This window comes from Salmo salar, unplaced genomic scaffold, assembly GCF_905237065.1.
Source record: "Salmo salar unplaced genomic scaffold, Ssal_v3.1, whole genome shotgun sequence".
Classification (NCBI taxonomy): domain Eukaryota; kingdom Metazoa; phylum Chordata; class Actinopteri; order Salmoniformes; family Salmonidae; genus Salmo; species Salmo salar.
The window spans coordinates 554,458-580,820 of record NW_025550938.1 but is presented as its reverse complement, the minus strand read 5'-3'; the positions used below and the strand labels follow the sequence as shown (position 1 = coordinate 580,820).

The following is a 26,363-nucleotide window of genomic DNA, read 5'->3' as shown; positions in this document are numbered from 1 at the left end:
AGGGGGAAAAACACAAAATAAATTAAATAACTAAAGAAAAAGGACCAGAGGGCCTTTAACTCACCCTACAGGTGCTGGTGCACCTGTAGTCCAAGACCACCACCTAACCCAGGACAAAGAATAAACAAGGGTGAGACAAAAAAACAACAAATGATGATTTAACAAAAATAAATAGCACTATTTTCCGGGCGCCCTCCGGCCTGCGATCGCTTCTCTGATCAAGTGCAGCACTGACAAGGTAACTACACTTGATCGGAGCCAAAAGGCCGAAAAGCGATAACCCACAAATTGACCCCTGCACCCGCCGGGCCCCCGGGGGCCTCAGCAGACCTCATCGGTTTGGCAAAAGTTGGCTCCTCCCCACCCAACGCTTCCCTGGTGACAGGCGGGTGTGTTTTTTTAAGTCGCTAATGCGTCGTTAAGTCACTAGCTCTTTAATCCTAGTGCGACTATTAGTTCAATGCCCGGCAAATACACCAGTCATCGTCGGGCTTGAACTCAATCCTGGTGAAGTGATTGTATTTTTGGGGGGGGGGTCAAAAACACACACAATCCTGGCCAATGTTTTTTTTATAAGTAAAATGGGGTCCCCTGTTTTCCCGCCATTTTATTGTAAAAAAAATTGGCCAGGATTGTGTGTCTCTCTGTGTGTGTGTTTTTGACCCCCCTCCAAACAGGAGGAAGGGGCGTTTTGACAACAGGTGGAGAGGGGGTGGTAAAGGGGGGGGGAGGCTAAACAGGAGCTGGTGGGGGGGGATAGGTTTTCTCCCTTACCGCGGTCTCCCCCGAGAAGGAAGATAAGGGTGGAAAAGCTGGAGGTGGGGGAGGGAGAAGGTTCAGGGCCCTGGGTGGCCCCCTCTTCACCTTCTATTATACCCTTGTCTGAGATAGACCTTCCAGGGATGGCCCAGGGTTGGGCAATGGAGGGGGGACCAAGTTTCCTGTTTGGGGGTGCGGAGTCCTAGGTCAAGAGCCCAGAGAGAAGCAGGGTGGTGGATTTTGGAGTAAAGCACATGATGCGGGGTGCGCAGGTGTCGGTCCTGCATCTAAGGGTGAGGGTATGGTGGTTGAAGGGGGGGAGAAGAAGTCCTCGTCAGTAGGGTGAGATTTTTTTCTTTGGGGTGGTTATGGGTAGGGAAGATGGTCCTATGATTATTGTTTATAGTTTTGGTTATTAGTTTTGAAATATTAATTTGGATTTTTGTTATATAATTGATTTGGTTTGGAACATTTAAGGTATTTGTATGGAAATTGATGGTAATAAATATATTTTAGTAATAAAAAAAAAAAATCTGTTCTTATCAGTTTAATATCTGATACGTCCCCCATCGGGGGACTACATATTAAATGGATTTTTCGAACAGGGAGTCGGAAATGGTGCTTGCTCCGTCCGCTCCACGCATCGCCCCGGTATTGCAGTACCTCCGGGAACGGTGCAACACTTTTCTCCCATTGTCAAGGAAAAAGAAATACACCAAGCTATGTAAAACAGCTAGCAGAAGAAGAGAAGGAATGAAAAAAGAAGAATCATCCAAACTGAAACAAGTGCGAAGCCCCCTTCATGGGGGTCCCCCGTTTTCCTGCCATTTTACTTTAAAAAACATTGGCCAGGATTGTGTGTGTGTTTTTGAGCCCCCCAAAAATACAATCACTTCACCAGGATTGTGTGTGTGTGTTTTTTGAGCCCCCCCAAAAAATACAATCACTTCACCAGGATTGTGTGTGTGTGTGTTTTTTTGAGCCCCCCCAAAAATACAATCACTTCACCAGGATTGTCTGTCTGTGACTTTTTACCCACAGCCCTCAAACTTGGAAGAGTGGGTTCGGGGACCACCCGCGGGGACCCGGCCTAGAGTGCACCGTGTGTGTCTCGGGCCCCGACCTCTGACTTCCATACGACTCTGGTTTCTCTTCATTACGCACAAGCCTTTCGCCTTTTACTAAAGACTTCCGTGGAGAGGAACACTTACGAGTTCAACGTATTTTTGGAAGGGCTTTGCTTCTGGCAGAGCCCGGTATCTTGTTTCAAGAGAAATTGACAGAGATGACGCTGAGACTTTTTGCTCAGCCGTTTGACTTGAAGCCGGCTGACCGACCGGCGTATTTTTTTCCACTCAAATTAGTCGCTCGGGCAATTGAGTTCAAGCCCGACGATGACTGGTGTATTTGCCGGGCATTGAACAAATAGTCGCACTAGGATTAAAGAGCTAGTGACCTAACGACGCATTAGCGACTTTAAAAAAAACACACCCGCCTGTCACCAGGGAAGCGTTGGGTGAGGAGGAGCCAACTTTTGCCAAACCGATGAGGTCTGCCGAGGCCCCCGGGGCCCGGCGGGTGCAGGGGTCAATTTGTGGGTTATCGCTTCTCGGCCTTTTGGCTCAGATCAAGCATGGTACCGAGGTGCCCCAAAGCCCGCTGAGCCAAAAGGTCAAAGGAAGGCAGGAGGGAGGAGAATTTTTTCCCACCAGGAATCGGTTTTCGTTTTCCGATTTTCTTTTTTGGCTTCTGTGTGAAGAGAGCTTTTTTCAAGATGGCCCAGCAAAAGCAGACCAGGTCGGTGCCGGGGATTGGTATGGCGAATACCTTGAGATTTGCCTGGAAGGACAAGGACTTGGAGCCGTGGGGGAGAGAAACCTTTGGAAGGACCATACTGATGGGATGCCTCAAGATTGAGGTGAAAGATGTTCTCTGCCTCCAAGGGAATCCGATGGAGAGGGCGTACGACGTGACGTTCCACAAGGAAGAAAAACATGATGGAATTATTAAGAAGGTAAAGGAAGCGGAAGGAACAAGACCCCTGTGCCATTACGAGGTGACCAGCCTGGCAAGGAACAATTTCAGGGTGGTCACCGTCACCATGTATAACCCGCATGTAAAAGATGAGGAGGTGAGGGCCTTTCTGGGGAGATATGTGGACAACGTCTCCTCAGTAGGGCACCTCAGGGACTCCCTGGGATTCTGGAACGGGAGGAGAGGGTTCCAGGTCCTTCTCAGGGAGGACCCGAAGGGTTTGGGTGGCTACCTCCATCCTCCGGCGATGTTCTCCCTGGGGGCTGACAGGGGGACATTGTTTTATGCCCGTCAGCCTCCGTTCTGCAGGCGTTGTATGGCCTACGGTCATATCCTGGCCTCGTGCAACACCAGAAAATGCAGGTTCTGTGGGTCGGGAGAGCACGAGGCCAAGGATTGTGACGAGCCGAAGGCTTGCCACGGGTGTGGCTCGTCAGCACACCTGTGGCGTGAGTGCCCGGCTCGTCAGAGGTCATACGCGTCTGCAGCTGGAGGGAGAACGGAGGATGAAAAGAAAGTAAGGGCCCGGATGACGGTGATGGCACAGGGGAAAAGACTGGACGGGAAGAGGACGGGAGGAAGGAGGCTGCGAGAGGAGAGAGGCAAGGACAAAAGAAGGCTGGAACAAAAGGAGAGGAGGGGAAGGAGGTGAAGGAGAAGAGGAGAAGGAGACTGGGACAGTAGAGAGAGTGGAGGGGGAGGAGGGAACGGCGACGGAAATGGAGGAGATGGGACCAGAAGAAGGAGCTGAGAAGAGAGGAGGAGTGGGGGGACAGTATGTCGAGCGCCCTCATTGAAGAGATGAGGGGGATGGTGGAGGAGCTGGCGGGGAGGGGGAGTGGTGTCTCCCCGATACCTCCAACACAAAAAAAGAAAGGAAAGAGGAGGAGCGGGTCGACAGGCTGTGAGAGGGAGGAGAGGGGCAAGCGAGTGATGGGGGAGGGAAGAACGCCCTTGTCCTCGCTGTTTTCCTCGGCCCCTCAACATCTAGTGGAGGGAGACTCCCAGGGCGTGGCGCTGGGCTGGGTGTCTGAGGGGGGATCTCAACTCCTGCTTGGGGAGTTGGGGTCCCCTGCTCTCGACCTCAGTCCAGCAGCCGGAGAGAGGAACGGAGGGGGTTGGTGGGGAACCCAGGATGCAGGGCACTCCAAGGCCTAACACCATGCCTGCATCCTGGGTTGGAGAGATGGAGGAGGACGGGGGGACGTCAGGAGAGGAGAAGACGTCCCCGCCGGAGGAGGAGAAGCAGGGGAGCATCGGGTGAGTCTCCTGTTTTTTGTTGGTTTTAAGTCTGTTGAAATAAGGGTTTTTTTGTTTTTAAATTAAAATTTCTGTTAAATTTTTTTGTTTAAATGTAAGGGTTTTTTTGGGATTTTGTTAAGAGGAGGGTGGTGTTTAGTTATTTGGAAGGGGTGGGTTTTGATGTTTGTTTTTTACAGGAGGTTCACCTGAGGGATGGAGGGGATGTCATCAGGTTTAGGAGGGAGTGGGATAAGGGGGAGTCAGTTTGGGGTATAGGTGGGGTGCATTCTACAGGGGTGGGGATTTTGTTTGGGAATAGGGAGGTGAAGGTGGAGGGCACGTTTGTTGTGATGCAAGGGAGGGTTATGGGGGTGGATGTCACTTTTAGGGATAGTAGGTATAGGTTAGTGGTGGTGTATGGGCCGCAGTTGGAGGGGGATGGTGGACTGTCTGACGCCCCTGTGTGTTACAAATAGGCACTTAGTGATAGGGGGGGATTTTAATATAGATTTAGGGTTAGCGGGGGATAGTAGTGCAGGCGCCATCACCGGGCTAATGGCTTGCCACGGTCTGGTTGATGGAGGCCTGCACTCTACTCCGACAATGGCTGGTCCCACATGGCGCAACTCCCGGGGGGTTGCGCGGAGGCTCGACTACATTTTCCTATCTAGGTCTTTGGGTCAGTTGTCTGGGCGGCTGTTGCCTGTATTCTTCTCAGATCACGACGGGGTGCTCCTGCAGGTGGGGTCGCCAGTCTGCCTCTTCGGTAGGGGGTACTGGAAATTAGATCGGGATGTGCTGGAGGAGCAAGCTTTCGTTGACACCTTTTTTGGTTTCTTTCGGGGCTTGAAGGCCTCCGGTCCATGTGCGAGGGGGTGTTAGAGTGGTGGGATTTAGTTAAGGTAAGGATTAGGGCTTTTATAATAGGATATTGTAAGAGGAAAAAAAGGGAGGAAAGGAGGGAGGTGGATCGTATCCAAAGGTTGCTCGAACTCGAGTACGAGGCAGGCAACCTCGGCGGGTCGATTGACTGGGAGAGATCCACTGACCTGAAGGCGCAGCTCAGGGAGCTGCAGGAGCGGAAGGCTCGAGCTTTCCTGGAGCGTGCGCATAATGGCTTTCTAGAACATAATGAGACTTGTTCCGCTATGTTCTTTAAGTCGGTTAGGGGCAGACAGAGTAGGAAGATAATGCATGGGGTGAGGAAAGAAGATGGTAGCATAGTTAGAAAACCGGAGGAAATGGTCAGGGTGACAACTGATCATTTCCGAGGTTTATTTAAAGAGAGGGTAATAGATGTAGAGCAGGGAAATGTGTTTTTAGAACACTTGTCCCGGCGATTGCCGGAGGACATTAGAGATGCGATGGAGGCTCAGATCTCCCTCGAGTAGGTTGAGAGTGCTCTCAGGAGGATGGGAAAAGGGAAGGTGCCTGGGATGGATGGGTTGCCGGCCGAGTTTTATCTCAAGTTTTGGGGTATACTTGGACCAGTGGTTCTTGAAGGCCATCCTTGAGACGGGGGTCCCGGGGGGATCAATGGCTGTCGGTGTGCTGTCACTTCTTTATAAGAAGGGGGAAGCAGCTGACCTGGGCAACTGGAGGCCGTTGACCATGCTGTGTGTAGACTATAAGCTCTTAGCAAAGGTCTTAGCAGACCGGTTGCGCACAGCCCTTCCCTACGTCGTCCACGAGGATCAGACGTGTGGGGTAGAGGGACGCTCTATTAGGTGGAACCTTCAGTTGATCAGGGACTCCATCGCTTGGGTAGAAGATAGAGGGCTGCCTTTAATGGTAGCAGCGCTTGATCAGGCGAAAGCCTTTGATCGCGTGAATAGATCCTTTCTATTCAGGGTGTTAGGCAGATTAGGATTTGGGGAGAAGTTTATAGGATGGATCCGTACTTTATATGTCGGAGCGGGGTGCCGGGTTAGCGTTAACAGTCACTTAGGTGACGTTTTTGACCTCTCGTCTGGGGTCAGGCAGGGATGCCCGCTCTCGGCTCTCCTCTTCGTTCTGTACATGGAGCCTCTGGGGGCTGCCATTAGGGCAGACACAGGGGTGGAGGGCTTGCTGATCCCTGGAAGTGGCGGTCTCCGTGTCAAGTTGACACAGTACGCCGACGACACCTCCTTGCTGCTTTGCAAGGACTCGTGCTTGACAAGGTCCCTTGCCATTATTGGGGACTTCACCCGAGCGTCGGGGGCGGTTCTGAACCACGCGAAGTCTTCCGTTAAATTTTTCGGAAGATGGAGTGGTAGGACGGATGTGCCCGGAGGGTTATCTCTCTGTAACGGGGCCCTGAGGGTTCTCGGGGTCCACTTTGAGACCTCCGGCTCAGCGACGCTGAACTGGAACATGGGCATCGCAGTGGTACAGAGGAAGCTAGCAATGTGGAGGGCTAGGTCTTTGTCCTTTTTGGGCAAGGTCCTGGTTCTCAAGGTGGATGTACTGCCATCTCTTTTGTATTTGGCGTACATCTACCCATTGCCGGCTTGTCTGAGGAGGCCTCTAGTGAGGCTAGTGTTTCAGTTCATGTGGGGTGGCAGGTACGAGTGGGTCGCCAGGGCACGCATGATCTGTCCCATCGGGGAGGGAGGTAGGGGGGTACCACATCTCCCCCTCAAGCTGGACGCAATTTTTGTTTCTTTTCTGTTAACGGAGCTTGCTCAGCCGGTACTACACCCGTCCGGTTACCTCCTGCGGGTGTTCTTCTCGTATCAGGCGAGAAGCGTAATGGTGTGGTCTAACACGGGTCCTCGGGCGGAACAGCTGCCGTGGCACTTTGGCCATGCGGCCAAGTGGCTGCGTGCGCACCCCGAGGTTGAAGTTGCCCGAGTAGGTTTAGATCACAGGCACCTGTACGAGGAGGTCAGACGGGCAGTAAGTCCGGCACCTGTAGTGGGCATCCCGGCGGTGGTCTGGGAAGGAGTGCAGGCGCGGGGTCTAGACAACAGGCTCAAGGACCTGAATTGGTTGAGCCTCCACAAGTGTTTGCCGGTACGCTCCACCATGTACCGGCATAGCTTGGCGCGATCCCCCACCTGTCCAAGACTTTCTTGTGGCAGGGAGGAGACTGTGCGCCATGTCTTTTGGGACTGTGCCATTGCCGGAGTAGTATGGGCAAAGGCACGGGTGTTGTTAGGAAGGGTTAGAGGGGATTTTGTTTTGACTTGGGCTAGGCTAGAGAGAGGTGTAGGGAGAGCGAGGGGGACGGATAGGGATAGGTTTCTGCTCTGGCTTCTCATGAGCCTCTTTAAGCGGGGGCTGTGGGAAGCCAGGCAGAACATGGTTAAGACAGGGAAAGATTGGGGGGTGGAAGGAATAGTGAGGAGGGTGGAAGGAGATTTGAGAGGGAGGATGAAGAGGGAGGAGAGGAAGTGGGGGCAGCATGCTGCCCGGGGAGAGATGGAAGGGGGATTAGGGCTGGGGTTATTTTAGATTAGGGACAGGAAGATAGGGAAAGTTAGTGTTTAGGATGACGGGGAGGGATGATGCTCCCCTGAGTTTTTGTTTTGGGTTTTCGTTTGGTTTTTGAATTAAAAATGCCATTATTATTTGTGTTTGGATGGAATGTATGAGTTTGTATTGTTTTGTATTGTATGAATGGCATTGAATGTAATAAATTATTTTTTTCTAAAAAAAAATCTGTTCTTATCAGTTTAATATCTGATACGTCCCCCATCGGGGGACTACATATTAAATGGATTTTTCGAACAGGGAGTCGGAAATGGGGCTTGCTCCGTCCGCTCCACGCATCGACCCGGTATTGCAGTACCTCCGGGAACGGTGCAACACTTTTCTCCCATTGTCAAGGAAAAGAAATACACCAAGCTATGTAAAACAGCTAGCAGAAGAAGAGAAGGAATGAAAAAGAAGAATCATCCAAACTGAAACAAGTGCGAAGCCCCCTTCATGGGGGTCCCCCGTTTTCCCGCCATTTTACTTTAAAAAAAATTATAAAAAAATTGAAAAAAAACATTGGCCAGGAGAGTGTGTGTGTGTGTGTGTGTGTGTGTGTGTGTTTTGAGCCCCCAAAAAAATACAATCACTTCACCAGGATTGTGTGTGTGTGTGTGTGTGTGTTTTGAGCCCCCCCAAAAAATACAATCACTTCACCAGGATTGTCTGTCTGTCTGTCTGTCTGTCTGTCGGACTTTTTACCCACAGCCCTCGAAAACTTGGAAGAGTGGGTTCGGGGACCACCCGCGGGGACCCGGCCTAGAGTGCACCGTGTGTGTCTCGGGCCCCGACCTCTGACTTCCATACGACTCTGGTTTCTCTTCATTACGCACAAGCCTTTCGCCTTTTACTAAAGACTTCCGTGGAGAGGAACACTTACGAGTTCAACGTATTTTTGGAAGGGCTTTGCTTCTGGCAGAGCCCGGTATCTTGTTTCAAGAGAAATTGACAGAGATGACGCCGAGACTTTTTGCTCAGGCGTTTGACTTGAAGCCGGCTGACCGACCGGCGTATTTTTTCCACTCAAAGTAGTCGCTCGGGCAATTGAGTTCAAGCCCGACGATGACTGGTGTATTTGCCGGGCATTCAACAAATAGTCGCACTAGGATTAAAGAGCTAGTGACCTAACGACGCATTAGCGACTTTTAAAAAAAAACACACCCGCCTGTCACCAGGGAAGCGTTGGGTGAGGAGGAGCCAACTTTTGCCAAACCGATGAGGTCTGCCGAGGCCCCCGGGGCCGGCGGGTGCAGGGGTCAATTTGTGGGTTATCGCTTCTCGGCCTTCCGGCTAAGATCAAGCTTGGTACTGCGGTGCCCCAAAGCTCGCTTAGCTGGAAGCCGAAGGCCGGAGAGCGGTACAAAGTTTTGTTATTTTGCGTTATTGGAAAATCTCAGCCGTTTTTGTTTTTGGGCTTTTATTATAATTTTTTCTTTCTCTCCCTTTCCTGGAAGAGAGCGAGTGGAGAGGAGTTGACTCATCTCATTGCGGAGAATGGCGAAAACTTTCAAAGTAGGTCGGTCCCAGGCGTCGGGCTGGCGAATACCCTTAGATTTGCTCATGGAAAGAGAAAGAGATGGAGCCTTTTGGACGTGAGACATTCGGAAGGACCATCCTGATTGGGAGTCTCAAGCTGACAGTCAAGGACGTCTTTTGCCTACAAGGCAACTCTTTGGAGGGAGCTTTTGACGTCGCTTTCTACACGGAGAGTAAAGCATGACGAGATCCTTAAGAAGGCGAAAGCAGTGGGAGACAAGGCCGATGTGCCATTACGAGGTCAAGAGTTTGGCGAAAAACAATTTTCGGATCGTAACAGTGAACATCTACAACCCCTATGTAAAGGATGAGGAGGTGAGGGCCTTTCTGGGGAGATTTATGGACAATGTCTCCTCAGCAAGGCACCTCAAGGATTCGTTGGGGTTTTGGAACGGAAGGAGGGGCTTTCAGGCCCTCCTCAGAGAGGACCCTAAGGGGATGGGTGGGTACCTTCATCCCCCAGCTATGTTCTCCCTGGGGGCTGACAGGGGGACATTGTATTATGCACGTCAGCCCCGTTTTGCAGACGCTGTATGGCCTATGGGCACATCCTGGCCTCGTGCAGCACTAGAAAGTGCAGATTTTGTGGATCGGGGCGCACGAGGCCAAGGACTGTGACGAGCCTAAGGCATGCCACGGGTGTGGCTCTACAGCGCACCTGTGGCGTGATTGCCCGGCTCGTCAGCGGTCATACGCGTCTGCAGCTGGAGGGAGAACAGCAGCGGGGGATGGGGAAGAAGAGGAAGGGGAGAAGAAAAAGAGGAAAAGGCCGGGAACACAGCCCCAGAGAAGACGGACAAACGGAAGGAGGAGGAGAAAGAGGTGACCGCAGGAGGCGAGGGGGACAGAGAAAGAAAGGAAGAAGAAGGACCAGAAGGAGAAGAGGTAGAAGGAAGCAAAGGAATGGAGGAGCAAGAGAGAGCAACAGTGGAGGAGGTGCCGGTGGCAGGGACTGTGGAGGGGAGGAGGGGGAGAGGGGTAAGAGAGTGGGGGGACAGTATGGCGAGCTCCCTCGTAGAAGAGATGAGGGTAATGGTGGAGGAGCTAGCGGGGAGGGAGGGTGGTGTCTCCCCGCTGCCTCCGACACCGAAGAAGAAAGGGAAGAGGAGGAGCGGCTGGACAGGCTGTGGGGGGAGGAGGGGGGCAAGCGAGTGATGGGGGAGGGAAGAACGCCCTTGTCCTCCCTGTTCTCCCCTGCCCCTCAGCATCTGGTGGAGGGAGACTCCCAGGGCGTTGCGCTGGGCTGGGTGTCTGAGGGGGGATCTCAACTCCTGCTTGGGGAGTTGGGGTCCCCTGCTCTCGACCTCAGTCCAGCAGCCTACAGGGAGAGAGGAACGGAGGGTGTTTGTGGGGAACCCAGGATGCAGGGCACTCCAAGGCCTAACACCATGCCTGCATCCTGGGTTGGGGAGATGAAGGAGGACGGGGGGACGTCAGGAGAGAAGACGTCCCCGCCGGATGAGCTGAAGCAGGGGAGCATCGGGTGAGTCTCCTGTTTTTTGTTATTTTGGGTTAAATTGGTTGAATTAAGGGGTTGTTTTATTTATAATTACACTTTCTGTAAATTTTTTTAGTTTAAATGTAAGGGGTTGGAGGGACTTTGTTAAGAGGAGGGCGGTTTTTAGTTTTTTGGAAGGGGTGGGTTTTGATGTTTGTTTTTTACAGGAGGTTCACCTGAGGGATGGAGGGGATATCATTAGATTTAGTAGAGAGTGGGATAAGGGGGAGTCAGTTTGGGGTATAGGTGGGGTCCATTCAACGGGGGTGGGGATTTTGTTTGGGAATAGGGAGGTGAAGGTAGAGGACACTTTTGTTGTTATGCAGGGGAGGGTTTTGGGGGTAGATATCACTTTAAGGGATAATAAATATAGATTAGTGGTGGTGTATGGGCCACAGGTGGCGGCAGACAGGAGGGAGATGGTGGACTGTCTGGCGCCCCTGTGTGTCACAAATAGGCACTTGGTGATAGGTGGGGATTTTAACATAGATTTAGGGTTAGCGGGGGATAGCAGTGCAGGCGCCATCAACGGGCTTATGGCTTGCCATGGTCTGGTTGATGGAGGCCTGCACACTACTCCGACAATGGCTGGTCCCACATGGCGCAACTCTCGGGGGGTTGCGCGGAGGCTCGACTATATTTTTCTATCTAGGTCTTTGGGTCAGTTGTCTGGGCGGCTGTTGCCTGTGTTCTTCTCAGATCACGACGGGGTGCTCCTGCAGGTGGGGCCGCCAGTCTGCCTCTTCGGTAGGGGGGTACTGGAAATTAGATCGGGATGTGCTGGAGGAGCAAGCTTTCGTTGACGCCTTTTTGGTTTCTTTCGGGGCTTGAAGGCCTCCGGTCCATGTGCGAGGGGTGTTAGAGTGGTGGGATTTAGTTAAGGTAAGGATTAGGGCTTTTATAATAGGATATTGTAGGAGGGCAAAAAGGGAGGAAAGGAGGGAGGTGGATCGTATCCAAAGGTTGATTGAACTCGAGTACGAGGCAGGCAACCTCGGCGGGTCAATTGACTGGGAGAGATCCACAGCCCTGAAGGCGCAGCTCAGGGAGCTGCAGGAGCGGAATGTTCGAGTTTTCCTGGAGCGTGCGCATAATGGCTTTCTAGAACATAATGAGACTTGTTCCGCTATGTTCTTTAAGTCGGTTAGGGCCAGACAGAGTAGGAAGATAATGCATGGGGTGAGGGAAGAAGATGGTAGTATAGTTAGAAAACCGGAGGAGATGGTCAGGGTGACAACTGATCATTTCCGAGGTTTATTTAAGGAGAAGGAAATAGATGTAGAGCAGGGAAATGTGTTTTTAGAACACTTGTCCCGGCGATTGCCGGAGGACATTAGAGATGTGATGGAGGCTCAGATCTCCCTCGAAGAGGTTGAGAGTGCTCTCAGGAGGATGGGAAAAGGGAAGGTGCCTGGGATGGATGGGCTGCAGGCCGAGTTTTACCTCAAGTTTTGGGGGATACTTGGACCAGTGGTCCTTGAAGTCTTGAAGGCCATCCTCGAGACGGGGGTCCCGGGGGGATCAATGGCTGTTGGTGTGCTGTCACTTCTTTACAAGAAGGGGGAAGTAACAGACCTTGGCAACTGGAGGCCGTTGACCATGCTGTGCGTAGACTATAAGCTGTTAGCAAAGGTCTTAGCGGACCGGTTACGCACAGCCCTTCCCTACGTCGTCCATGAGGATCAGACGTGCGGGGTAGAGGGCCGCTCTATTAGGTGGAACCTACAGTTGATCAGGGACTCCATCGCTTGGGTAGAAGACAGAGGGCTGCCTTTAATGGTAGCAGCGCTTGATCAGGCGAAAGCCTTTGATCGCGTGAATAGATCCTTTCTATTCAGGGTGTTAGGTAGATTAGGATTGGGGGAAAAGTTTATAGGATGGATCCGTACTTTATATGTCGGAGCGGGGTGCCGGGTCAGCGTAAACAGTCACTTAGGTGATGTTTTTGACCTCTCGTCTGGGGTCAGGCAGGGATGCCCGCTCTCGGCTCTCCTCTTCGTTCTGTACATGGAGCCTCTGGGGGCTGCCATTAGGGCGGACACAGGGGTGGAGGGCTTGCTGATCCCTGGAAGTGGCGGTCTCCGTGTAAAGTTGACACAGTACGCCGACGACACATCCTTGCTGCTTTGCAAGGACTCGTGCCTGACAAGGTCCCTTGCCATCATTGGGGACTTCACCCGAGCGTCGGGGCGGTTCTTAACCACGCGAAGTCTTCCGTTAAGTTTTTCGGAAGATGGAGTGGTAGGACGGATGTGCCCGGAGGGTTATCTCTCTGTAACGGGGCCCTGAGGATACTCGGGGTCCATTTTGAGACCTCCGGCTCAGCGACGCTGAACTGGAACATGGGCATCGCAGTGGTACAGAAGAAGCTAGCGATGTGGAGGGCTAGGTCGTTGTCCTTTTTAGGCAAGGTCCTGGTTCTCAAGGTGGATGTATTGCCATCTCTATTGTATTTGGCGTACATCTACCCATTGCCGGCTTGTCTGAGGAGGCCTCTAGTGAGGCTGGTGTTTCAGTTCATGTGGGGTGGCAGGTACGAGTGGGTCGCCAGGGCACGCATGCTCTGTCCCATCGGGGAGGGAGGTAGGGGGGTACCACATCTCCCCCTCAAGCTGGATGCAATTTTTGTTTCTTTTTTGTTGACGGAGCTTGCTCAGCCAGTACTACACCCGTCCGGTTACCTCCTGCGGGTGTTCTTCTCGTATCAGGCGAGAAGCGTAATGGTGTGGTCTAACACGGGTCCTCGGGCGGAACAGCTGCCGTGGCACTTTGGCCATGCGGCCAAGTGGCTGCGTGCACACCCGAGGTTGAAGTCGCCCGAGTAGGTTTAGACCACAGGCACCTGTACGAGGAGGTCAGACGGGCAGTAAGTCCAGCACCTGTAGTGGGCATCCCGGCGGTGGTCTGGGAAGGAGTGCAGGCGCGGGGTCTGGACAACAGGCTCAAGGACCTGAATTGGTTGAGCCTCCACAAGTGTTTGCCGGTGCGCTCCACCATGTACCGGCATAGCTTGGCGCGATCCCCCCACCTGCCCAAGACCTTCTTGTGGCGGGGAGGAGACTGTGCGCCATGTCTTTTGGGACTGTGCCATTGCCGGAGTAGTATGGGCAAAGGCACGGGTGTTGTTAGGAAGGGTTAGAGGTGATTTTGTATTAACTTGGGCTAGGCTAGAGAGAGGTGTAGGGAGAGCGAGGGGGACGGATAGGGATAGGTTTCTGCTCTGGCTTCTCATGAGCCTCTTTAAGAGGGGGCTGTGGGAAGCCAGGCAGAACATGGTCAAGACAGGGAGAGATTGGGGGGTGGAAGGGATAGTGAGGAGGGTGGAAGGAGATTTGAGAGGGAGGATGAAGAGGGAGGAGAGGAAGTGGGGGCAGCACGCTGCTCGGGAGAGATGGAAGGGGGGATTAGGGCTGGGGTTATTTTAGAATAGGGATGGGGAGAGTTAGTATGTAGGATGACGGGGAGGGATGATGCTCCCCTGAGTTATTGTTTTGTGGTTTTTGTTTTCTTTATAAATTAAAATACCATTATTAATTGATTTTGAATGAATTATGAGTTTGTAAAGAATGAATGGTATTGAGAGTAATAAATTATTTTTTCTAAAAAAAAAAATCTGTTCTTATCAGTTTAACCTGTTGGGTCTAGGGGGCAGCATTTGCACGTCTGGATAAAAAAAATGTACCCGATTTAATCTGGTTACTAATCCTACCCAGTAACTAGAATATGCATATACTTATTATATATGGATAGAAAACACTCTAAAGTTTCCAAAACTGTTTGAATGGTGTCTGTGAGTATAACAGAACTCATTTGGCAGGCAAAACCCTGAGACATTTTCTGACAGGAAGTGGATACCTGATGTGTTGTATTGATTTTAAACCTATCCCATTGAAAAACACAGGGGTTTAGGAATATTTTGGCACTTCCTATTGCTTCCACTAGATGTCACCAGCCTTTACAAAGTGTTTTGAGTCTTCTGGAGGGAGATCTGACCGAACAAGAGCCATGGAACGGTGATGTCCCATTAGACACCTGGCGCTACTTCATGTTGGGTACCCTCGTTCCAATACGTTATAAAAGGCTATGCATTCGTCCACCTTGAATATTATTCATGTTCTGGTTAAAAAAGGCCCTAATGATTTATGCTATACAACGTTTGACATGTTTGAACGAACGGAAATATATTTTTTCCCCTCGTTCATGACGAGAAGTCCGGCTGGCTTACATCATGTGCTAACGAGACGGAGATTTTTGGACATAAATGATGAGCTTTTTTGAACAAAACTACATTCGTTATGGACCTGTGATACCTGGAAGTGACATCTGATGAAGAGAATCAAAGGTAATGGATTATTTACATAGTATTTTCGATTTTAGATCTCCCCAACATGACGTCTAGTCTGTATCGCAACGCGTATTTTTCTGGGCACAGTGCTCAGATTATTGCAAAGTGTGATTTCCCAGTAAGGTTATTTTTAAATCTGGCAAGTTGATTGCGTTCAAAAGATGTAAATCTATAATTCTTTAAATGACAATATAATATTTTACCAATGTTTTCTAATTTTAATTATTTAATTTGTGACGCTGACTTGACTGCCGGTTATTGGAGGGAAACGATTTCCTCAACATCAATGCCATAGTAAAACGCTGTTTTTGTATATAAATATGAACTTGATAGAACTAAAAATGCATGCATTGTCTAACATAATGTCCTAGGAGTGTCATCTGATGGAGATTGTAAAAGGTTAGTGTATCATTTTAGCTGGTTTTATGGTTTTGGTGACCCTGTCTTTGACTTGACAAAACATTACACACAACTCTTGTAAATGTACTGTCCTAACATACTCTAAATTTATGCTTTCGCCGTAAAACCTTTTTGAAATCGTAAAACGTGGTTAGATTAAGGAGATGTTTATCTTTCAAATGGTGTAACATAGTTGTATTTTTGAAAAATTTGAATTTTGACATTTATTTGGATTCAAATTTGCCGCTCTTGAAATGCACCTGCTGTTGATGGAGTGCACCACAGGTGGCACGCTAGCGTCCCACCTAGCCCCAAGAGGTTAATATCTGATACGTCCCCCATCGGGGGACTACATATTAAATGGATTTTTCGAACAGGGAGTCGGAAATGGGGCTTGCTCCGTCCGCTCCACGCATCGACCCGGTATTGCAGTACCTCCGGGAACGGTGCAACACTTTTCTCCCATTGTCAAGGAAAAAGAAATACACCAAGCTATGTAAAACAGCTAGCAGAAGAAGAGAAGGAATGAAAAAAGAATCATCCAAACTGAAACAAGTGCGAAGCCCCCTTCATGGGGGTCCCCCGTTTTCCCGCCATTTTACAAAAAAAAAAACATTGGCCAGGATTGTGTGTGTGTGTGTGTGTGTGTTTTTGAGACCCCCCCCAAAAATACAATCACTTCACCAGGATTGTGTGTGTGTGTGTGTGTGTGTGTGTGTGTGTGTGTGTGTGTTTTTGAGCCCCCCAAAAATACAATCACTTCACCAGGATTGTGTGTGTGTGTGTGTGTGTGTTTTTGAGCCCCCCCCAAAAATACAATCACTTCACCAGGATTGTCTGTCTGTCTGTCTGTGACTTTTTACCCACAGCCCTCGAAAACTTGGAAGAGTGGGTTCGGGGACCACCCGCGGGGACCCGGCCTAGAGTGCACCGTGTGTGTCTCGGGCCCCGACCTCTGACTTCCATACGACTCTGGTTTCTCTTCATTACGCACAAGCCTTTCGCCTTTTACTAAAGACTTCCGTGGAGAGGAACACTTACGAGTTCAACGTATTTTTGGAAGGGCTTTGCTTCTGGCAGAGCCCGGTATCTTGTTTCAAGAGAAATTGACAGAGATGACGCCGAGACTTTTTGCTCAGGCGTTTGACTTGAAGCCGGCTGACCGACCGGCGTATTTTTTCCACTCAAAGTAGTCGCTCGGGCAATTGAGTTCAAGCCCGACGATGACTGGTGTATTTGCCGGGCATTGAACAAATAGTCGCAATAGGATTAAAGAGCTAGTGACCTAACGACGCATTAGCGACTTTTAAAAAAAAACACACCCGCCTGTCACCAGGGAAGCGTTGGGTGAGGAGGAGCCAACTTTTGCCAAACCGATGAGGTCTGCCGAGGCCCCCGGGGGCCCGGCGGGTGCAGGGGTCAATTTGTGGGTTATCGCTTCTCGGCCCAGATCAAGCTTGGTACCGAGGTGCCCCAAAGCCCGCTGAGCCAGAAGGTCGAAGGAAGGCAGGAATTTTTTTTCATTATTTTTTGGAGGGAATCGGATTTTCCGATTTTCCATTTTTTTGGCTTCTTGTGCAAGAGAGCTGTTTTTGGAAAAAGATGAAGCAGGAAAAATCAAGCAGAGCACTACCAGGGATTGGTTTGGCCAACACGGTGAGGTTTTCATGGACGGAAAAGGAGATGGAGCCGTGGGGAAGAGAGACGTTTGGGAGAAATATCCTGATTGGGTGCCTAAAACTACAGGTCAAAGATGTTTTCTGCCTTCAAGGAAACCCGATGGAGAAAGCATTTGATGTGATGTTTCATGTGGAGGAGAAGCATGATGACATTATGAAGAAGGTGAGGGAAGGGAAAGGAGCAAGACCCCTGTGCCATTACCAGGTGACCAGCCTGGCGAGGAACAATTTCAGGGTGGTCACCGTCACCATGTACAATCCGCATGTAAAGGATGAGGAGGTGAGGGCCTTTCTGGGGAGATATGTTGACAATGTCTCCTCAGCTAGGCACCTCAGGGACTCCCTGGGATTCTGGAACGGGAGGAGAGGGTTCCAGGTACTTCTCAGGGAGGACCCGAAGGGTTTGGGTGGCTACCTCCATCCCCGGCGATGTTCTCCCTGGGGGCTGACAGGGGGACATTGTTTTATGCCCGTCAGCCCCCGTTCTGCAGGCGTTGTATGGCCTACGGTCATATCCTGGCCTCGTGCAACACCAGAAAATGCAAGTTCTGTGGGTCGGGAGAGCACGAGGCCAGGGATTGTGACGAGCCCAAGGCTTGCCACGGGTGTGGCTCGTCAGCACACCTGTGGCGTGAGTGCCCGGCTCGTCAGAGGTCGATGCGCGTCTGCAGCTGGAGGGGGAACGGGGGATGGGGGAGAAAGGTAAGTAAGGGCCCGGATGAAGGTAATTGCACAGGGGGAAAGACTGCACGGAAGGAGAAGGACGGGAGGAAGGAGGCTGGAACGGAAGGAGAGGAGGGGAAGGAGGCGGAAGGAACAGAGAAGAAGGAGACTGGGACAGTGGCGAGAGAGGAGGTGGATGAGGGAACGGTGGCGGGAATGGAAGGAGAAGCAGAGACGGGACCAGAAGAAGGAGCGGAGAAGGAAGGAGTGGGGGGGGACAGCTTGTCGAGCGCCCTCGTTGAAGAGATGCGGGGAATGGTGGAGGAGATGGCGGGAAAGAGGGGTGGTGTCTCCCCGCTACCTCAAACACCAAAGAAGAAAGGGAAGAGGAGGGTGTGCTCGACAGGCTGTGATAGGGAGGGGGGGTGTGGAGGGGTGGCCAAGCGTGTGATGGGGGAAAGAAGAACGCCCTTGTCCTCGTTGTTTTCATCAGCCCCTCAACAGCTGGTGGAGGGTGACTGGCCTGCCTGGCCTGCCGGCGGGGCCTGCTAGCTTTCTAGCCTTAGTTTGGTTGTGTGGTTCATTTTGTCTCTCCCTTTTGTGCCTCCCCCCTTGTGGAAAATATAAAACAAAAAATTCCCCTCCTATGGGAAGGGCTTCGATGTCAGTTTTGCCAACGCCAGCTTCCTGCGGGAGTTCTGGGGAAACTCCAGAACTCCCCTGAACATCCAGGGGTCCCTCACAGCCATGTTTGAGGTGACCAAGCTGACGGATAATAGCATTAAAACCGTTATTATCCGTATGTATAATGAAACCGTACAGCCGGAGGACGTTGCAGTATGGCTGGGCAGGTACTGCAACGTGAAGGGGCCCTTGGTCCAGGATCCCGATGGGATCTGGACAGGGGGCCTGGAGGGTTACTGTCCAGCAGAGGGAGGACCCTGGGGGCTATGGTGGGTTGAAAGCCATCCCATCCACCATAGTCCTCGGAGAGAATAGAGGCCATGTTCACTACCAGGACCAGCCCAAGCTGTGCCGTAAGTGTGGTGAACATGGCCACCTGGCCGAGGCCTGTAAAAAGGTCGTCTGCATGAAGTGCCGGGAGGTGGGCCACCGCTACGAGGAGTGCACGAACGGAAGGTCGTGCAACCTCTGTGGCGAGCGGTCCCACCTCATCCGCGGCTGCCCCTTCTCCTGGGCCAATAAGGTCAGGGCCGAAAGGAGGGAGAGGGAGACGGCGGCCGCGGACCGGGCTTCTGAGCGCCAAGGGGAGGGAACGGCAGTTGCCGAGGAGGTGGTGGTGGAGCCGGTGGTGGTTGAGGAAGTAGTGGTGGAGCCGGTGGTAGTGGAGGGCGCGGAAGGTGCAGTGGTGGAAAAAGTGGGAGGAGAGGACAACCCCAATCCCCCTGCCCCAGATTAATGTGACCCCTGAAGGAGAAAGGGCCGAGAAAGACGGTCCCGGAGAGATCTTGAGCGAGAACTCCCCAAGTGGGTCAGACAGTATGGAGACTGTGTCGGAGAGAGATATGGGAGAGGGGGTGGAGATTCTGGAGGAACACCTCCCCCCACGAAAAAGAAATGCGGAGGAGCTCTCCGACCCCGAACAAGGCGACGAGAAAAAGGGCAAGGTGGAATGGGAGAGCTCCCTGGGGGAGGAAGAACCCAGAACCTTCCCCCCCAACTCCCCCAACACAATCTCCTTTTTAAGTCCTGTTTTAACCTCCTCTCCCTGCCATCCCCCGTTACCCCGGCGGGAGAGAGAGGAGGCACTAGAAAAGTAACCCCCTTTTAACTGTTTAAATGCCTTTTATTTTAAGCACTGTTTTTACTCACCCCTTCTATGGCTTTTAACATCACCACTATAAATGTGAGAAGCATAAAAACAGAAAGAAGAGCTCAGTCGGTTTTATCCTTTTTAGAAAGGTTTAACTCAGATGTGTTTTTATTACAGGAGTGTGGTCTACCCTTTTTATCCTCTTATAGGAAATGGGAGGACAAGTGGCAGCATGGGCCCTCCATTTGGAGTGGCTCAAATTTTAATAAAAACGATGGTGTTGCCATTTTAATCAAGACCCCACAGGTGGTGGTGAGGGGGAGCACGGTGGTGGTAGGTGGGCGTGCTCTTTTAGCCAATTGTACTTTTATGGGGAGAGATTTTAACATGCTAAATGTGTATGGTTTTAACGACAAACATGACCGGTGCACACTTTTAGAAGATTTGCAGTCCCACATGCTAGGGAGGGATCCTCTAGTGGTGGGTGGGGATTTTAACCTGTTAGGGCTAGGGGGCAGCATTTGCACGTCTGGATAAAAAAAATGTACCCGATTTAATCTGGTTACTAATCCTACCCAGTAACTAGAATTTGCATATACTTATTATATATGGATAGAAAACACTCTAAAGTTTCTAAAACTGTTTGAATGGTGTCTGTGAGTATAACAGAACTCATTTGGCAGGCAAAACCCTGAGACATTTTCTGACAGGAAGTGGATACCTGATGTGTTGTATTGACTTTAAACCTATCCCATTGAAAAACACTGGGGCTGAGGAATATTTTGGCACTTCCTATTGCTTCCACTAGATGTCACCAGCCTTTACAAAGTGTTTTGAGTCTTCTGGAGGGAGATCTGACCGAACAAGAGCCATGGAACGATGATGTCCCATTAGACACCTGGCGCGCGAGTTCATGTTGGGTACCCTCGTTCCAATACGTTATAAAAGAGTATGCATTCGTCCACCTTGAATATTATTCATGTTCTGGTTAAAAAGGCCCTAATGATTTATGCTATACAACGTTTGACATGTTTGAACGAACGTAAATATATTTTTTCCCCTCGTTCATGACGAGAAGTCCGGCTGGCTTAGATCATGTGCTAACAAGACGGAGATTTTTGGACATAAATGATGAGCTTTTTTGAACAAAACTACATTCGTTATGGACCTGTGATACCTGGAAGTGACATCTGATGAAGAGAATCAAAGGTAATGGATTATTTACATAGTATTTTCGATTTTAGATCTCCCCAACATGACGTCTAGTCTGTATCGCAACGCGTATTTTTCTGGGCGCAGTGCTCAGATTATTGCAAAGTGTGATTTCCCAGTAAGGTTATTTTTAAATCTGGCAAGTTGATTGAGTTCAAGAGATGTAAATCTATAATTCTTTAAATGACAATATAATATTTTACCAATGTTTTCTAATTTTAATTATTTAATTTGTGACGCTGACTTGACTGCCGGTTATTGGAGGGAAACGATTTCCTCAACATCAATGCCATAGTAAAACGCTGTTTTTGGATATAAATATGAACTTGATAGAACTAAAAATGCATGCATTGTCTAACATAATGTCCTAGGAGTGTCATCTGATGGAGATTGTAAAAGGTTAGTGCATCATTTTAGCTGGTTTTATGATTTTGGTGACCATGTCTTTGACTTGACAAAACATTACACACAACTCTTGTAAATGTACTGTCCTAACATACTCTAAATGTATGCTTTCGCCGTAAAACGTGGTTAGATTAAGGAGATGTTTATCTTTCAAATGGTGTAAAATAGTTGTATTTTTGAAAAATTTGAATTTTGACATTTATTTGGATTCAAATTTGCCGCTCTTGAAATGCACCTGCTGTTGATGGAGTGCACCACGGGTGGCACGCTAGCGTCCCACCTAGCCCCAAGAGGTAACACCCCAGCCATCCTTCAATCTAATCTTGATGCCCTCAATCTCACACAAATTATCAATGAACCTACCAGGTACATCCGCAAACACGGGCACCCTGATAGATATCATCCTAACTAACTCGCCCTCCAAATACATCTCTGCTGTTTTCAATCAAGATCTCAGCGATCACTGCCTCATTGCCTGCATCCGTAATGGGTCTGCGACCAAACGACCACCCCTCATCACTGTCAAACGCTCCCTAAAACACTTCTGCGAGCAGGCCTATCTAATCGACCTGGCCGGGGTATCCTGGAATGACAGTAGAGGATGCCTGGTTATTCTTTAAAAGTGCCTTCCTCACCATCTTAAATAAGCATGCCCCATTCAAAAAATGTAGAACCAGGAATAGCTATAGTCCTTGGTTCATTCCAGACCTGTCTGCCCTTGACCAGCACAAAAACATCCTGTGTCATTCTGCATTAGCATCGAATAGCCCCCATGATATGCAACTTTTCAGGGAAGTTAGGAACAAATATGCTAAGGCTAGCTTTTTCAAACAGAAATTTGCATCCTGTAGTACAAACTCGAAAAAGTTCTGGGACACTAAAGAGCATCTCCTCCCAGCTGTCCTGAGGCTAGGAAACACTTACCACCGATATATCCACTATATTTGAGAATGCTTTCCACCTGGCTACCCCTACCCTGGTCAACTGCCAGGCACCCTCCACAGCAACCCGCCAAAGCCCCCACCATTTCTCATTCACCCAAATCCAGATAGCTGATGTTCTGAAAGAGCTGCAAGATCTGGACCCCTACAAATCAGCCGGGCTAGAAAATCTGGACCCTCTCTTTCTAAAATGATGGCTGAAATTGTTGCAACCCCTATTACTAGCCTGTTCAACCTCTTATCATCTGAGATTCCCAAAGATTGGAAAGCTGCCACGGTGACACTCTAAACCCAAACTGCTACAGACCTATATCTATCCTACCCTGTCTTTCTAAGGTCTTCGAAAGCCAAGTTAACAAACAGATTACCGACCATTTCGAATCCCACCGTACCTTCTCCGCTATGCAATTTGGTTTCAGAGCTGGTCATGGGTGCACCTCAGCCACGCTCAAGGTCCTAAACGACATCATAACTGCCATTACTGTGCAGCCGTGTTCGTCGACCTGGCCAAGGCTTTCGACTCTGTCAATCACCACATTCTTATTGGCAGACTCGACAGCCTTGGTTTCTCAAATGATTGCCTCGCCTGGTTTACCAACTACTTCTCTGATAGAGTCCAGTGTGTCAAATCGGAGGGCCTGTTGTCCAGACCTCTGGCAGTCTCTATGGGGGTGCCACAGGGTTCAATTCTCGGGCCGACTCTTCTCTGTATACATCAATGATGTGATTCTCTAATCCACTTCTACGCAGACGTCACCATTCTGTATACTTCTGGCCCCTCTTTGGACACTGTGTTAACTAACCTCCAGACGAGCTTCAATGCCATACAACTCTCCTTCCGTGGCCTCCAACTGCTCTTAAATGCAAGTAAAACTAAATGCATGCTATTCAATCGATCACTGCCCGCCCGTCCAGCATCGCTACTCTAGACGGCTCTGACTTAGAATACGTGGACAACTACAAATACCTAGGTGTCTGGTTAGACTGTAAACTCTTTCCAGACTCACATTAAGCATCTCCAATCCAAAATTGAATCGGCTTCCTATATCGCAACAAAGCATCCTTCACTCATGCTGCCAAACATACCCTCGAAAAACGGACCTTCTAACTGGTCCTCGACTTCGGCGATGTCATCTATAAAATAGCCTCCAACACTCTACTCATCAAATCTGATGCAGTCTATCACAGTGCCATCTGTTTTGTCACCAAAGCCCCATACACTACCCACCACTGCGACCTGTACGCTCTCGTTGGTTGGCCCTCTCTTCATACTCGTCGCCAAACCCACTGGCTATAGGTTATCTACAAGTCTCTGCTAGGTAAAGCCCCACCTTATCTCAGTTCACTGGTCACCATAGCGTCAGCACCCACTTGTAGCATGCTTATCTCACTGGTCACCCCCAAAACCAATTCCTCCTTTAGTCGCCTTTCCTTCCAGTTCTCTGCTGCCAATGACTGGAACGAACTGCAAAAATCACTGAAGCTGGAGACTCATATCTCCCTCACTAGCTTTGAGCAGCTCACTGCATCTGACAACAGCCCATCTACCTCATCCCCATACTGTATTTATTTCTTGCTCCTTTGCACCCCAGTATCTCTACTTGCACATTCATCTTCTGCACATCTACCATTCCAGTGTTTAATTACTTTGCCACCATAACTCCCTTATCTTACCTCATTTGCACTCACTGTATATAGACTTTTTTTCTACTGTATTATTGACTCTGTTTTGTTTATTCCATGTGTAACTCTGTTGTTGTAGTATGTGTCGAATTGCTATGCTTTATCTTGGCCTGGTTGCAGTTGCAAATGAGAACTTTTTCTCAAATAGCCTACCTGGTTTAAATAAAGGTGAAATTAAAATGAATGATGCTGCCACCGCGTGCTTCATGGTTGGGATGGTGTTCCTCGGGGAGCTTGCTAGCCTCCCCCTTTTTCTCCAAACATAACGATGGTCATTATGGCCAAATAGTTCTATTGTTGTTTCATCAGACCAGTGGACAATTCTCCAAAATGTACGATTGCAGTGTCTTCTTCCTTGCTGAGTGGCCTTTCAGGTTATGTCGAAATAGGACTCGTTTTACTGTGGATATAGATGATTTTGTACCTGTTTCCTACAGCAACTTCACAAGGTCATTTGCTGTTGTTCTGGGATTGATTTGCACTTTTCGCACCAAAGTACGTTCATCTCGGCTGCGTGGTCCCATGGTGTTTATACAGATGAACGTGGTACCTTCAGGCATTTGGAAATTGCTCCCAAGGATGAACCAGACTTGTGGAGGTCTACAGTTTTGTTTCTGAGTTCTTGGCTGATTTATTTTGATTTTCCCATGATGTCAAGCAAAGAGGCACTGAGATTGAAGGTAGGCCTTAAAATACATCCACAGGTACACCACCAATTTACTCAAACGATGTCAATTAGCTTATCAGAATCTTCTAAAGCCATGACATAATTTTCTGGAATTTTCCAAGCCGCTTAAAGCTACAGTCAACGTAGTGTATGTAAACTTCTGACCCACTGGAATTGTGATACAGTGAATTATAAGTGAAATAATCTGGCTGTAAACAATTGTTGGAAATATTGTGTCATGCACAAAGTAGATGTCCTAAACCGACTTGCCAAAACGATTGTTTGTTAACAAGACATTTGTGGAGTGGTTGAAAAATGAGTTTTAATGACTCCAACCTATGTGTATGTAAACTTCTGACTTCAACTGTACGTACTGACCCACAAAGGCAGTTTTGGAGGGTCCCGTATGCGAGATTGGGGGCAGAGGACAGTTCAAGTGGATTTCGGTGAGCAAACTCCTTTGGTTCTGGTAATGACGCATTTCCATCTAGATCCGAACATGGTTCATGTGGACAGAATGATGTAAGTAAAATCTGTAATTATTGTCAAGGTAAAGGCCACTGGAAGAATGAATGTCCTGTTCTTGGTAAAAGCTCAGCAGATTGGCCAGCACAAACGTAAAACCTGTTGCGTTAGCTGTGCCTGTTCCTCATGTTAATCCTGTTGTGCAAGCTCAAGAATTGTCCAAACATTTTTAGTACTAATTATTCGCCATTTGTCACAGAGGGTTATGTTTCACTATTGGGAAGTGATGTGCCAGTAAAGATTCTGTGAGACACTGGTGCCTCTGAATCGTTTGTTTTGGAGTCTGTTCTTCCTTTTTCTTTGTAGACAGGAACCAGTGTCCTGATTCAAGGGATAGGTTTGAATACATTGTCTGTACCCTTGCACAAAGTCAAACTTATATCTGACCTAGTGCAAGGTGAAGTTTCCCTTTGGGTGTGTCCCTTTTTGCCCATTAATGTGATTTTCGTAACAACTTTGCCTGTAGTGATGTACCTCCTCTGGTGGTATCTCATACCCCATCCCATGTAGGGATTATCGATGAAAACGTACAGCGAATCCTGGAGGTATTCTCTGCATGCGGTGCTGACACTACGGTCAAAACGGAATTTATACAACACGTAACCGAACAGTTAGGCAAAGGTTAATAATTTAATGGATTATCCATGTCCTGTAGTGATCTTGTGATGGAGCAGTCCGCTGATCCTACCTTAAGGTTTATTTGATCAAGTACTTCCGGTTGAGGTAAGGAGTATTGCCCAGGGTTACAACGTTCAAGATCAGTTGTTGATGAGGAAATGGACGCCTCACAGCAAAAGTTGTGGGTGATGCTATTGTTCAGATCGCGGTTCCTTCTAAGCTTTGATCTAGTTTTGAAAACATCTCATGACGTTTCTGATCACTTAGGGGTTAGTAAAACCTATGATCCAATTGTACGTCATTTTTATTGGCCTCGTTTAAAGACATTTCCGCTTACATCAAAACATGCCATGTTTGTCAGCTGACTGGGAAGCCTAATCAGATGTTAAGGCCCATCCCGCTACAACCTATTACTGTTACAGGCTAGCCATTTTAGCATTTGCTTATTGATTGTGTTGGACCCCTACCCCGTTCTAAAGCTGGTAGCACCTACATGTTAACTGTGGTGTCAGGCTAAGAGATCCTGCAGCCTATCCACTTCGCAACATTACCACTAAATCGGTTGTGAAGGCTTTGTCACCGTTCATCTACATTTTTGGAATACCTCAGTTGATTCAGAGCCATCAGGGTTCCAACTTCACTTCGCACATATTTTTACAAGTCTTGTGACAATTGTGTTTAAAACATAATCAGGCCAGTGCTTATGTGCAGAGTCAATGGGCCCTTGAGTGTTTATCAGACTTTGAAGTCACTGTTACGTGTGTACTGCACTGAATTAAAACGTGACTGGGAAGAGGGGTTACGCTGGTTGCTACTCGCTGTTAAAGAAGTATCACGAGAGCACTTGTTCCAGTCCTAATGACCTTGTTTTTGGTCATACTGTGCATGGCCCTCTTGCTGTATTAAAGAAGGATTGGAAGGTGG

General features: G+C 49.3%; 3 non-coding genes and 3 pseudogenes across 3 annotated transcripts; all 6 read left to right on the top strand.

The window, feature by feature from the left end:
* The first annotated feature begins 1,264 nt into the window (after nt 1-1,264).
* On the top strand, nt 1,265-1,444 carry LOC123740360 (uncharacterized; annotated as a pseudogene).
* Nucleotides 1,445-1,896: 452 nt separating this feature from the next.
* On the top strand, nt 1,897-2,013 carry LOC123740583 (U5 spliceosomal RNA). Its single transcript, XR_006768461.1, has one exon. It is a non-coding gene; the product is annotated as a U5 spliceosomal RNA (small nuclear RNA).
* Nucleotides 2,014-7,657: 5,644 nt separating this feature from the next.
* LOC123740614 (uncharacterized) lies at nt 7,658-7,832 on the top strand (annotated as a pseudogene).
* A 468-nt stretch (nt 7,833-8,300) lies between these two features.
* Nucleotides 8,301-8,417, top strand: LOC123740581 (U5 spliceosomal RNA). The gene has a single exon (XR_006768459.1). It is a non-coding gene; the product is annotated as a U5 spliceosomal RNA (small nuclear RNA).
* Nucleotides 8,418-15,565: 7,148 nt separating this feature from the next.
* On the top strand, nt 15,566-15,729 carry LOC123740412 (uncharacterized; annotated as a pseudogene).
* A 510-nt stretch (nt 15,730-16,239) lies between these two features.
* Nucleotides 16,240-16,356, top strand: LOC123740580 (U5 spliceosomal RNA). Its single transcript, XR_006768458.1, has one exon. It is a non-coding gene; the product is annotated as a U5 spliceosomal RNA (small nuclear RNA).
* Nucleotides 16,357-26,363: the final 10,007 nt, after the last annotated feature.